Raw genomic sequence first — 11,166 nt, 5'->3', positions numbered from 1 at the left:
GATTCTTTTGCATTTGGAGGACCGCTTTTTGGACATCAAAACCTTGGTCATTTTGGTGAATGTATGGATTTTGATTTTGGTAACCTTGGTTTTGATTGTAAAAGGGTCTTTGATTTTGGTTTCTCATGGGTGGTGGAGTGTATGTTGTTTGAGGGTTTTGGACATTTTGGCTTTTGTATGAGAGATTTGGATGGAATTTGGTGTTTTCATTGTAATAGTTGGAATAAGGGGTACCACTCTTGTATGCTTGGAAAGCATTCACTTGTTCATTTGTTCCCCTACATTCACTTTGGTCATGTCCCAAAGTTCCACAATTCTCACATATCCCACTTGGGATTGATGAGGATGCCGTCATGGCATTAACATGATGCTTTGGTGATTTTGAGACTTCTTCAAGTCTAGCCATAGCTTTTTCAAACTTCAAATTGATTGTGTCGATATGAGCACTAAGTTGAGCACCCAATTGAGTAACGGAGTCCACTTCATGCTTTCCTCCTCTAGTAGCCTTGCGAGGTCTACTATATTGTGATTTATGGACCGCCATTTCCTCAATCTTGTTCCATGTTTGATTGTCATCAACTTCGGTGAACATTTCATTTGATCCCATGTTGAGAATGTTCCTTGAATCTTCATATAAACCATTCCAAAATTGTTGTACCAAAAACCATTCGCTAAGTCCATGGTGAGGACATGAGCGACAAATTCCCTTGAACCGCTCCCAAGCTTCATACAAAGATTCTTTATCCCTTTGCTTAAAACCCGTAATTTGAGCTCTTAGCATGTTAGTCTTTTCCGGTGGGTAGAATTTTTTGTAGAAAGCTAGAGCCAACTTCTTCCAAGAATCTATTCCGAGAGTGGCCTTGTCAAGGCCCTTCAACCATTGTTTCGCGGTGCCGATTAGAGAAAAAGGAAATAAGAACCATCTAATTTGGTCTTGAGTCACACCGGTTTGAGAGATTGCATCACAATAGTCGCAAAAGGTTTCCATATGAGAATGAGGGTCTTCACTAGGCATCCCCCCAAATTGGCTCCTTTCGACTAATTGTATAAAGGCGGATTTGGCAATAAAATTTCCGGTTAGATATTGTGGTGTAGGAGTACCATTGGGTAGGTTCTCCTCGGTGGGTACGGAGTGTGACGAGAATTTAGGCATTGTAGGTTGATTTTGTGGGGTATTGTGTAATGGGTTCTCCTCTCCTTCTATTGCGAAAGGGTTGACGAACTCAATAGTTGGTTGAACAACTTCACTAATACCTCTTAAATTCTTCCTAACAAGTCTCCTATTGTTCGTCAAGGTTCTTTCGATTTTATGGTCAAAAGGTAACAAATCACCTTGTGACCTTCTAGACATGCAAAATATCAAACAACTCGAAAACAATTAGAACAAACCTTGAGGAGGTTTTACTTCCCCAAGGCGAAGAAAGACACAACTAATAACAATAAAAAGGAAATCTAAATCAAACAAACACCGTCCCCGGCAACGGCGCCATTTTTGATCGGTTCGTTTCGTGTTCACAATTAAAGGTGTGGTCGTTGGGTCACGTCCGAATCAAAACACAATTTATAGCTTCACAAACAACTCTACAATTAGTAAAGAGGCAAGTAAAAGTCGGATCCCAAGGGACGGGTATTGAAATGAGATTTCTATTGAAACTAGTGGTGTCTTGGGGGTGTCACAAATTGGGTTGATGTAGAAGGTCACTAACTAAAATAGCAATGAAAATAAACTAGCAAGATGAATTAAAAGGGGTGTAAACAATTGATTAAAAAGCACTAGGGTGTCATGGGATCATAGGGAAATCATGGGAATTGATCATCCAAACATGTTCTCAAATTATAAGCAAGCAATTATTGTTGTGATGGATTGAGTTGGGTTATATCTTACAATCCTAGGAAAGTTTGGGTCCCGGAGCCGAATCGATTAGATTGTACAACACCTACAAGTCGACTTAATCTTCCCTACTCAACAACATGCATGGTCTAATGAGACTCGAGTTGGGTTATGTCTTACAAGTCTCATTGAAAAGATAGGTGATGGTGGTAAATGCAAGCATTCATAGGCTTAGCATTTCATCAATGATGTGACCATAATTGGCGCATATTTAGCCCCCGAATTAGCCTTGTTTCCATGCTTTTTAGTGCTTATTTGGGTCATTTCTTATCTTTAGTTCTTTGTTTTGCATATTCTTTGAGATTTTGATCCCTTGGTAGGAAAGGAGTAAGAATCTTGCATTTTCATGGCAAAACGAGACTAAATTGATCGAATCCAATGACCAAGCATCAAGGAGAGACAAGATTAGAAAGCCTTTGTACATATCATAGTAGAAGAGCAATGTTGAGGAAAGATCCTTGAGTCCCCAAGGAAATCCCCAAGGAATTTATGAAGAAAAGGGAAGAAAAGAAGAAGTTACTATGCTGACTGACAATCCGAGCGGATTGTCAGCAATCCGTCCGTCCAGCCCTTGCACAATCCGAGCGTCCCGTGCCTGAATCCGCTCGGATTCCCCCTCAACAATCCGCCCGGATTCCTCAGAATCCGCTCGGATTCCACCGCCCAAATCCGGCCGTCCCGACCTTATTCCGTCCGGATTTCTTCACAGCACGGGTTGTCTTCTTCAAGCTACGAAAAGAGAAGCCCTTCTCTCAGAAAATACCGGGTCCTCCTTGCTCAACTTAAAAAGTGTAATTACTAGTTTAGCCCTTAGTTAACCCTAATGCATCCTCCCTAATTTTCACTATAAATACCCCATTAGGCTAATTAGAGGAGCATGTTCTTCTTATCAATAATTAGTATAGTTAATATCAATCAAATCTCTCTTCAATATTGTAATCAAGTATTAATCAAGTTTTAATCCAAGTTTTAGTTCTTTAATCTCTCTTTTGTTCATCCTTTATTTTGGGTAATTGAAGATTATTTGGGTTATTATTGGGAGATTGACAACCTCTCAATCTAGCATTCAAGTACTTCTATTATTCTTGCTTTATTATTGGAATCATTAGTAGGTATAATCTCTTAATCCCTTTTTAATTATTGTTAATTACTTTCATTTATTCATCATGTTTCATATTGTTGGTATGATTGACAACCTTGCTAGCATGATCAACATGATAATGAGTCAGTAGTCTCTTAGCTAGGGTTAATGGGTGATTAGGGGAAACCAACATGGGGAATGATTCATGCTTAAATTAATATGCTTTCATGTTTTATTTGCTTGCTTGTTTTGATCTCAACTCATGCACATGTTATACTTGATGAAATGCTAAGCCTATGAATCCTTGCATTTACTATCATCTCCTATCCTTTCAATGAGACTTGTAAGACATAACCCAACTCGAGTCTCATTAGACCATGCATGTTGTTGAGTAGGGAAGATTAAGTCGACTTGTAGGTGTTGTACAATCTAATCGATTCGGCTCCGGGACCCAAACTTTCCTAGGATTGTAAGATATAACCCAACTCAATCCATCACAACAATAATTGCTTGCTTATAATTTGAAAACATGTTTGTATGATCATATCCCATGATTCCCCTATGATCCCATGACACCCTAGTGCCTTTAATCAATTGTTTACACCCCTTTTTATTCATCTTGCTTATTTTCATTGTTATTCTAGTTTAGTAACCTTCTACATCAACCCAATTTGTGACACCCCTTAGACACCGCTAGTTACAATAGAAATCTCATTTCAACTCCCGTCCCTTGGGATCCGACCTTTACTTGCCTCTTTACTAATTGTAGAGTTGCTTGTTAAGCTATAAATTGTGTTTTGATTCGACCGTAACCAACGACCACATCTTAACTTGTGAACACTTAGCGGGATCGCATCAAAAATGGCGCCGTTGCCGGGGACGGTGTTTGTTTGATTTAGATTTCTTTTTATTGTTATTAGTTGTGTCTTTCTTCGCCTTGAGGAAGTAAAACTCCTCAAGGTTTATTCTAATCATTTTTCGAGTTGTTTGATATTTTGCGAGATGGATTTCGTAGACTGTTTTGTAGAGGACCACTTGAGTATCCCTTACTTCAAGGATCCCATGCAAGCATTAGAAGTCTTAGAAGCAAGTAAGGCTAAGAGCATGTATTGGGAGTTGGAGGTGGATCTCTTTGAGGCCGCTCTAGCTAACAAGGAACTTACTCATGCACAATCCGAGTTGGTGCATAATATTCTAGTAGAAGCATGTCAACCCATAGAGGACGAGCAATCCATCCTAGAGGATATTTTGCAAACTCAAGAGCAAGAGGAACCCATCATGAGATTTGAATATGATGAGGTTGATGAAAGTGAAGTTGAGTATGCTATGATAATGGAATGTCTAATGGAGATGGAGCAAATTCTCAATGAAACTCCAAAGGAAGAAAGTAAGGTACAAACTCCTACTTTGAAACCCCTTCCCCCAAATTTGAAATATGCTTACCTTGATGAATCAAAGACCAAACCCGTGATTGTTAATGATAGACTTGATGATGACCAATTGGGAAAATTGCTTGATGTGTTGAAACAACATGAGAAGGCTATAGGTTATAGTCTAGATGACCTTAAGGGGATAAGTCCCGACTTTTGCATGCATAGAATTCATCTAGAGGACGACCATAGACCTACCATTCAACCCCAAAGAAGATTGAACCCCCACATGCAAGAAGTTGTCAAAGGAGAGGTCATGAAATTACTTGATGCGGGAATCATATATCCCATATCGGATTCTTTGTGGGTTAGCCCCGTCCAAGTGGTACCTAAGAAAGGAGGTACCACGGTAGTGACAAATGAAAAGAATGAATTAATACCCACAAGAAGGATCACCGGTTGGCGTATGTGCATTGACTACCGGAAATTAAACTCCGCAACAAGAAAAGATCACTTCCCCTTACCATTCATTGACCAAATGCTTGAGAGGTTAGCCTCTAACAAATTCTTTTGTTACCTTGACGGGTATTCCGGATTCTTCCAAATCCCTATACACCCGGATGACCAACATAAGACCACCTTCACATGCCCTTATGGCACTTTTGCATATAGGAGGATGCCTTTTGGATTATGTAATGCCCCCGCCACTTTCCAAAGATGCATGATGAGTGTCTTCTCCGATTACTTAGAGACCATAATGGAAGTTTTTATGGATGATTTTAGTGTTTATGGAAAGGACTTTGACTCATGCTTGCATAATCTTTCTCTTGTATTGCAAAAATGTGAAGATGTTAGCCTTGTTTTAAATTGGGAAAAGTGTCATTTCATGGTCAATGAAGGAATTGTTTTGGGTCACTTGATTTCGGAAAAGGGCATCGAGGTCGATAAAGCTAAAGTTGAGGTGATAGAGAAACTCCCACCTCCCGTGAATGTTAGAGGGGTGAGAAGTTTTCTCGGTCACGCGGATTTTTATCGTCGTTTCATAAAAGATTTTTCAAAAATAGCAAAACCCCTCACTCAACTTTTGCTTAAAGATGCCCAATTCCAATTTACTGACGAGTGTGTTGAAGCTTTTAATAGAATCAAAGAAGCATTAATCTCGGCACCAATCATTCAACCCCCGAATTGGGAGTTACCCTTCGAGATTATGTGTGATGCTAGCAACTACTCCGTTGGAGCGGTTCTTGGCCAACGGGTAGGGAGAGCTCTTCATGCCATCTATTACATAAGCAAAACCCTCGACCCTTCTCAAGTGAATTATGATACAACCGAAAAGGAGCTTCTTGCCATTGTATATGCTTTGGATAAATTCCGTTCCTACTTGCTTGGATCCAAGGTGATTGTATTTTCGGATCACCGTGCTCTTCGACATCTCTTAATAAAGAAGGAGGCAAAACCAAGATTGTTGAGATGGATTTTGCTTCTTCAAGAATTTGATTTGGAAATAAGAGACAAGAAAGGAGCCGAGAATGTAGTGGCGGATCACTTGTCAAGAATCCGGTTTCATGATGAAAATGGAGAAACCCCGATCAATGACTCATTTCCCGACGATATTTTGATGGCTATTCAAACACAACTTGAAAGGCACATCACCCCATGGTTTGCCGATTACGCCAATTATATTGTTGGAAAAGTGCTCCCTCAAAATTTGAACCACAACCAAAGGAAGAGATTCCTATTCGAAGTGAAGAGGTACTTTTGGGATGACCCAAACCTCTACAAGGAGTGTAGTGATGGGCTCTACCGGAGATGCATCCCTCAATGGGAAATCCAAGGAATCTTGGAAGGATGTCATTCATCACCCTACGGTGGGCACCATGGAGCAAGGAGAACCGTTGCAAAAATTCTCCAATCGGGCTTCTATTGGCCTACAATGTTTCAAGATACAAGAGAATTCATCATTCATTGCGATGCTTGTCAAAGAACGGGGAATATATCTTGGAGGAACGAAATGCCACAAAGGGGCATTCTAGAGGTAGAGATCTTCGATGTTTGGGGAATTGACTACCAAGGGCCCTTTGTGACATCCAATGGGAATAAGTACATCCTTGTGGCCGTCGATTATGTCTCAAAGTGGGTGGAGGCAATTGCCACCCCAAATGATGATGCGAAAACGGTCACCAAGCTTTTCAAGAAGATAATTTTCCCAAGATTTGGAGTTCCTAGAGCAATCATTAGTGATGGAGGAACACATTTCCATGAGAAGAAGCTTGCATCCCTTTTGACCAAATATGGTGTTCAACATCGAACCGGCTTGGGATATCATCCTCAAACAAGCGGTCAAGTGGAAATTTCAAATAGAGAGATCAAGCAAATCCTTGAAAAAGTTGTGAACAAGACTCGGAAAGATTGGAGCACAAAGCTTGATGATGCTCTTTGGGCTTATAGGACGGCCTACAAAACTCCCATAGGAGCCTCCCCCTACAAGCTTGTATATGGAAAAACATGTCATTTGCCAATTGAATTGGAGTACAAAGCTTATTGGGCAATCCGAGCACTTAATCTTGATCTCAAATTGAGCGGTCAAAGGAGGATGATTCAAATCCAAGAGTTGGAAGAATTCCGACTACAATCCTATGAGAATGCAAAGATTTACAAAGAAAGAACAAAATTGCTTCATGACAAAAGAATTAGACAAAAGGCCTTGCATAAGGGAGACAAAGTCCTTCTATTCAATTCCCGCTACCGACTCTTTCCGGGAAAATTGAACTCTAGATGGATGGGTCCCTATGTGATAACCAAAGTTGGAAAATATGGAGATTTCGAACTCAAGGCGGACGATGGAAGCAAATTCAAGGCAAATGGTCAAAGGTTGAAGCCCTACTATGAAGGAGCATTTGTTGGAGAGGTCGAGGCTACTTACCTCGGGCCTCCTCCCCCTTGAAAGAACCATCTAAGGGAGAGTTTGGTGGAGTCCTCCCTAAACCACCATTTGTAAATATACTAACCCTCTAACTTGTATTTATTTATTGCATTTGTTTTAATAAGTAGCATAGACTCTTTTCATGAGCGTAAGTGAGGGAGGGTCACTAATGAGTTTTTGAATGAAGGAAGGGACAAATGCCCAAGTGTGGGGATGCATCTAAGAAAGGAGAAGAAGTCAAAACTCGCAGCCTGAATCCGTGCGGATTCCCTGGAATCCGGCCGTCCTGCAGGAATCCGGGCGTTTAGTGGAGAAACCGCCCGTCCAACTACGCTGAGAAATTGAAGATTTCTGGACTGAGGTCAAATCCGAGCGTCCTGTGAAGAATCCGTACGTCTCGAGGAATCCGGCCGGATCTGAAGAAAGACGCCTGTCTTTTCTACCTGTGCATTTCAAGGAAAATCTCTGTACTGGAATCCGCCTGTCTTCTCAAAAAGACGCCCGTCCCACCATGAAAGAATCCGAGCGTCTTATGCTCGGGACGCCCGTCTTGTGGCGTCAAAATTTTGGGATTTTTCTCTGTGCCAAAATCCGAGCGGATTGTGAAGAATCCGCCCGTCCCGTGAAGCAAGAATCCGAGCGTCTTCACCTTGAATCCGCTCGTCTTCTCACAGCGTCTTGACCCGACTTCTTCCCAATTAAAATACCCCCCACCACACATACTTTGATACATCACTATTCCTTCCACTTACCCTATAAAACCCACCTCCTTATGACTCCCATACATATCCAAATCACTCTCTTTACCCTCAAAATTAAAAATCCCCAATTTTCTAGGGTTTCCAATTCTCAATCAAGAAGGAACATCCTTAGCAATCTTCAAATCAAAAGAACCCAACAAAAGAAGGAAGAATGGCACCAAGGAGATCCTCCTTTAGAAGTGCAAGAAGACCAAGGATGGTGGGAAGTTCCTCTACCTCACATCTCAACACCATTAGAAGGGAAAATGTGGAGATTGTAGATCTCACAAGGCTCGATGATTTCTCGAATGTGGAATTCCTTGATGATGTGCAGCGATTGGTCTTCCACCGACTCTTATGTAAGAATATTCTTCCCACTAAATTTCTTTGTCATGCTACCTTAAGAAAGCTTGGGATTTTTCATCAAGTAGAAGCACTCTTTGAGGTTTTTGGTCTTTCAACTCTCTTTCGCATGTATGAACCAACCTATCGGTCCCTTGTGCTAGAATTCTTAAGCTTTTTGAAGATTACAACCGTAAACAAAGTGATATGCATAGAGTTTAGGTTGGAAAATGTTTCTAGGATGATGACCCTTGTCGAGTTTGCCAATGTGTTCGGACTTGATGTTTCGCCTACCCGAACATCAAAGCCCAAAAAGTATAATGTTGCACCATTGTGGAGGGCCATGACGGGCCGAGATTTCATTCTTACCAAAGAGTGTCTTGCTTTTCACATCCAAAACCCGATCTTAAGGCTTACATATCGATTTCTTTCGGGTACTCTTTTCGCCCGCCGAGATCCGGCCATTGTCAACCAATTGGACCTTGTATTTATGGAATCATACCTTAACATTCAAGGGAGAGATAGGTATCACTTCAATGCACCTCTAGTTTTGCTAGAGAAGTGGGCAAGGTTTAGAAATGGGGATGATGATGGAATGAAGCACATAGTGAATGGTGGACTCATAACTAGACTTTCAAAGCACTTTAACCCAAGGTTCAATGAGAACAATGAGTACACTCCACTTACGGGGAGCACGAGAATTAATGAAGACCTCCTTGTCGTCCAACACCATTGGATAACCCTTGAGGGGGTCGATAAGAGGATAAAGTGGTTGACAAAAGGGAGCGATCCTATCTATCTCCCAATAACCGATCTACCACGGATCTCCCCAAGAAGAGGAAGCTTGTCCCCAATGCCCTCCTACCTCATCCCAAGTCAAACAAGGCAAACTCCACCACCACAAAATCCACCACCACAACAACAAGAACAACAAACTCAAAATGAGAAGATAAAAGTGCCTCCTTACCCCTTTCCCTACCAACCATATAACCATCCAAATCCCTTCATCCTCCCCCGTGACGACTTTGTCACGGGAATTTTGCAAGACTTACACTACCGTCAATATGAGACCTCCGTGGACACTTATTATGCTCTTTACCCCCAATACTATGAGATGGCTCAAAAAGGACGGATTAGTGAGGAAGGAGCTTTCCCCTCATGGGCTCAAATGGAATTGCTCTTTCCCAACTCGGAGAAGGCTAATGAAGGGGCGAACGGTCGCAAAGGGGAGGAGAGTGGCGATTCTTGTGGAGGCGATACGGTGAAGCTTGAGAGTGAGGAAGATGAATTCATGGATCCAAGTTTAAGTGATGCTTCAAAGGATATTTGGGATAGCGATATAGAGGGAGATGATGCGGATGCCTAGGAGACTACTTCATCACTAGGTGGAGCAAGCATGAGCGGCCACCTAAGTTCAAGTGAAGTTCTCTCATCTCTCCTCTTTATCTTTATTTTTCATGAAAAGAAGTTTGTGTCTTGTACCCTTTGTATTTTATTTAATTTTGATCATTGTTGGTTTAGTCCTAGCCCCATCAAAGGACTCACACCTCGGTACCATTGAGGTGTTCTTATTTTATTGTTCCCATTTGTAAAATCCAAAATGACAAACTAGTTTCATGCATAGCATAGTGTGTGCATGAACTATACCCATCCTTTGACATTAGCAATAGTGTCTCACTCGGTTTGGGGAAGTTAATGCATACGCAACGGGAGGTAATCTAAATTATCCTCTCCGTCATAACAAAAACCATGCATCATGTAGTGTAGCTTAGTATAGAATTGCATTTAGTATAGAAATCATGCATCATCTTTGCATAATTTCCATCATTTTGGCCATTGAGGACAATGCCCATATTAGTGTGGGGATGGGAATTCTAACATTTAACTCTTATTCAAAAACCCATAAAAATTAAAAAATTTCAAAAATCATAAAAATTGAAAAAATTGAAAACCCAAAAACAAGTTCATTTCCTTTGTATATATTGTCTTGTATATATTGTGTTTGTTTTATCCTTGTTCACATTGATTGACTACGCCACATTCGAGACATGAGGATATTGAAGACCGCATGGTATGATCTTTCCAATCTCCTTTTTCCTCTTTATGTTAATGACTATGTGGCTTTATTTTGATTGATGCGGTAAAAACAATGTGAAATTAGGATTGCATTTAGTTTATTTGGCATATTAGTTGGTAGAATCATTTGCATTAGGATGTATATATGCTAGTTGCATCATGGCATGTAGTTGCATGCTAGAAAAATTTTGCGAAACCGTCTACTTGGGAAGCTTGACAAGTGTATATAGGCCCTAGTAGATGCCTTTTCTTCTTAAGACTTTGCTTGTTAGAATGCTTGTAAAACACCCTAGGATGTGTCATGCTAGTATCCTTTGACCCATGGTTTAAGGCCGAGTCAAGAGTACCTTGTGGTGTGATAACTCCTTGGCTACCGTTTATTCCAAGGTGACCCTTGAAACCATGCACCCATACATCCATCATCCATGTTCTACCATACATTTTTGTCATCAAAGGGAATGGGCACAAAAAGAAATCAATTTGAGTTCAATGAAATGAAAAGTGAAAGAAAGTTTGCAAAATTGCATCAAATGAAAAAAAGAGGAGCAAAAATAGAACTCCTAAGCTTCAAATACAAGGCACCCTCGTTACTAATTGGGGTGACTTTGAAAATGTTCAAAAAGAAATGCAAAAAAGTTATCAAGTATTAAAATGCCAAAAATCAAAAAGAAATGGCAAGGAAAGTGTTCTCAAATGTCAAATGCCACAAGAAATTGGGGGAAAAACAAAAACAAAAGCAAACT

At 40.7% G+C, this 11,166-nt stretch overlaps 1 non-coding gene across 1 annotated transcript; it reads left to right on the top strand.

Annotated features, from left to right (window-relative positions):
• Positions 1–674: 674 nt before the first annotated feature.
• Positions 675–781, top strand: LOC141654326 (small nucleolar RNA R71). The gene has a single exon (XR_012547887.1). It is a non-coding gene; the product is annotated as a small nucleolar RNA R71 (small nucleolar RNA).
• The last annotated feature ends 10,385 nt before the right edge of the window (positions 782–11,166 follow it).

Source organism: Silene latifolia, chromosome 4 (assembly GCF_048544455.1).
Source record: "Silene latifolia isolate original U9 population chromosome 4, ASM4854445v1, whole genome shotgun sequence".
Lineage (NCBI taxonomy): Eukaryota > Viridiplantae > Streptophyta > Magnoliopsida > Caryophyllales > Caryophyllaceae > Silene > Silene latifolia.
Note: the sequence above shows the minus strand (reverse complement) of the source record. Positions and strands in the feature narration are given on the sequence as shown.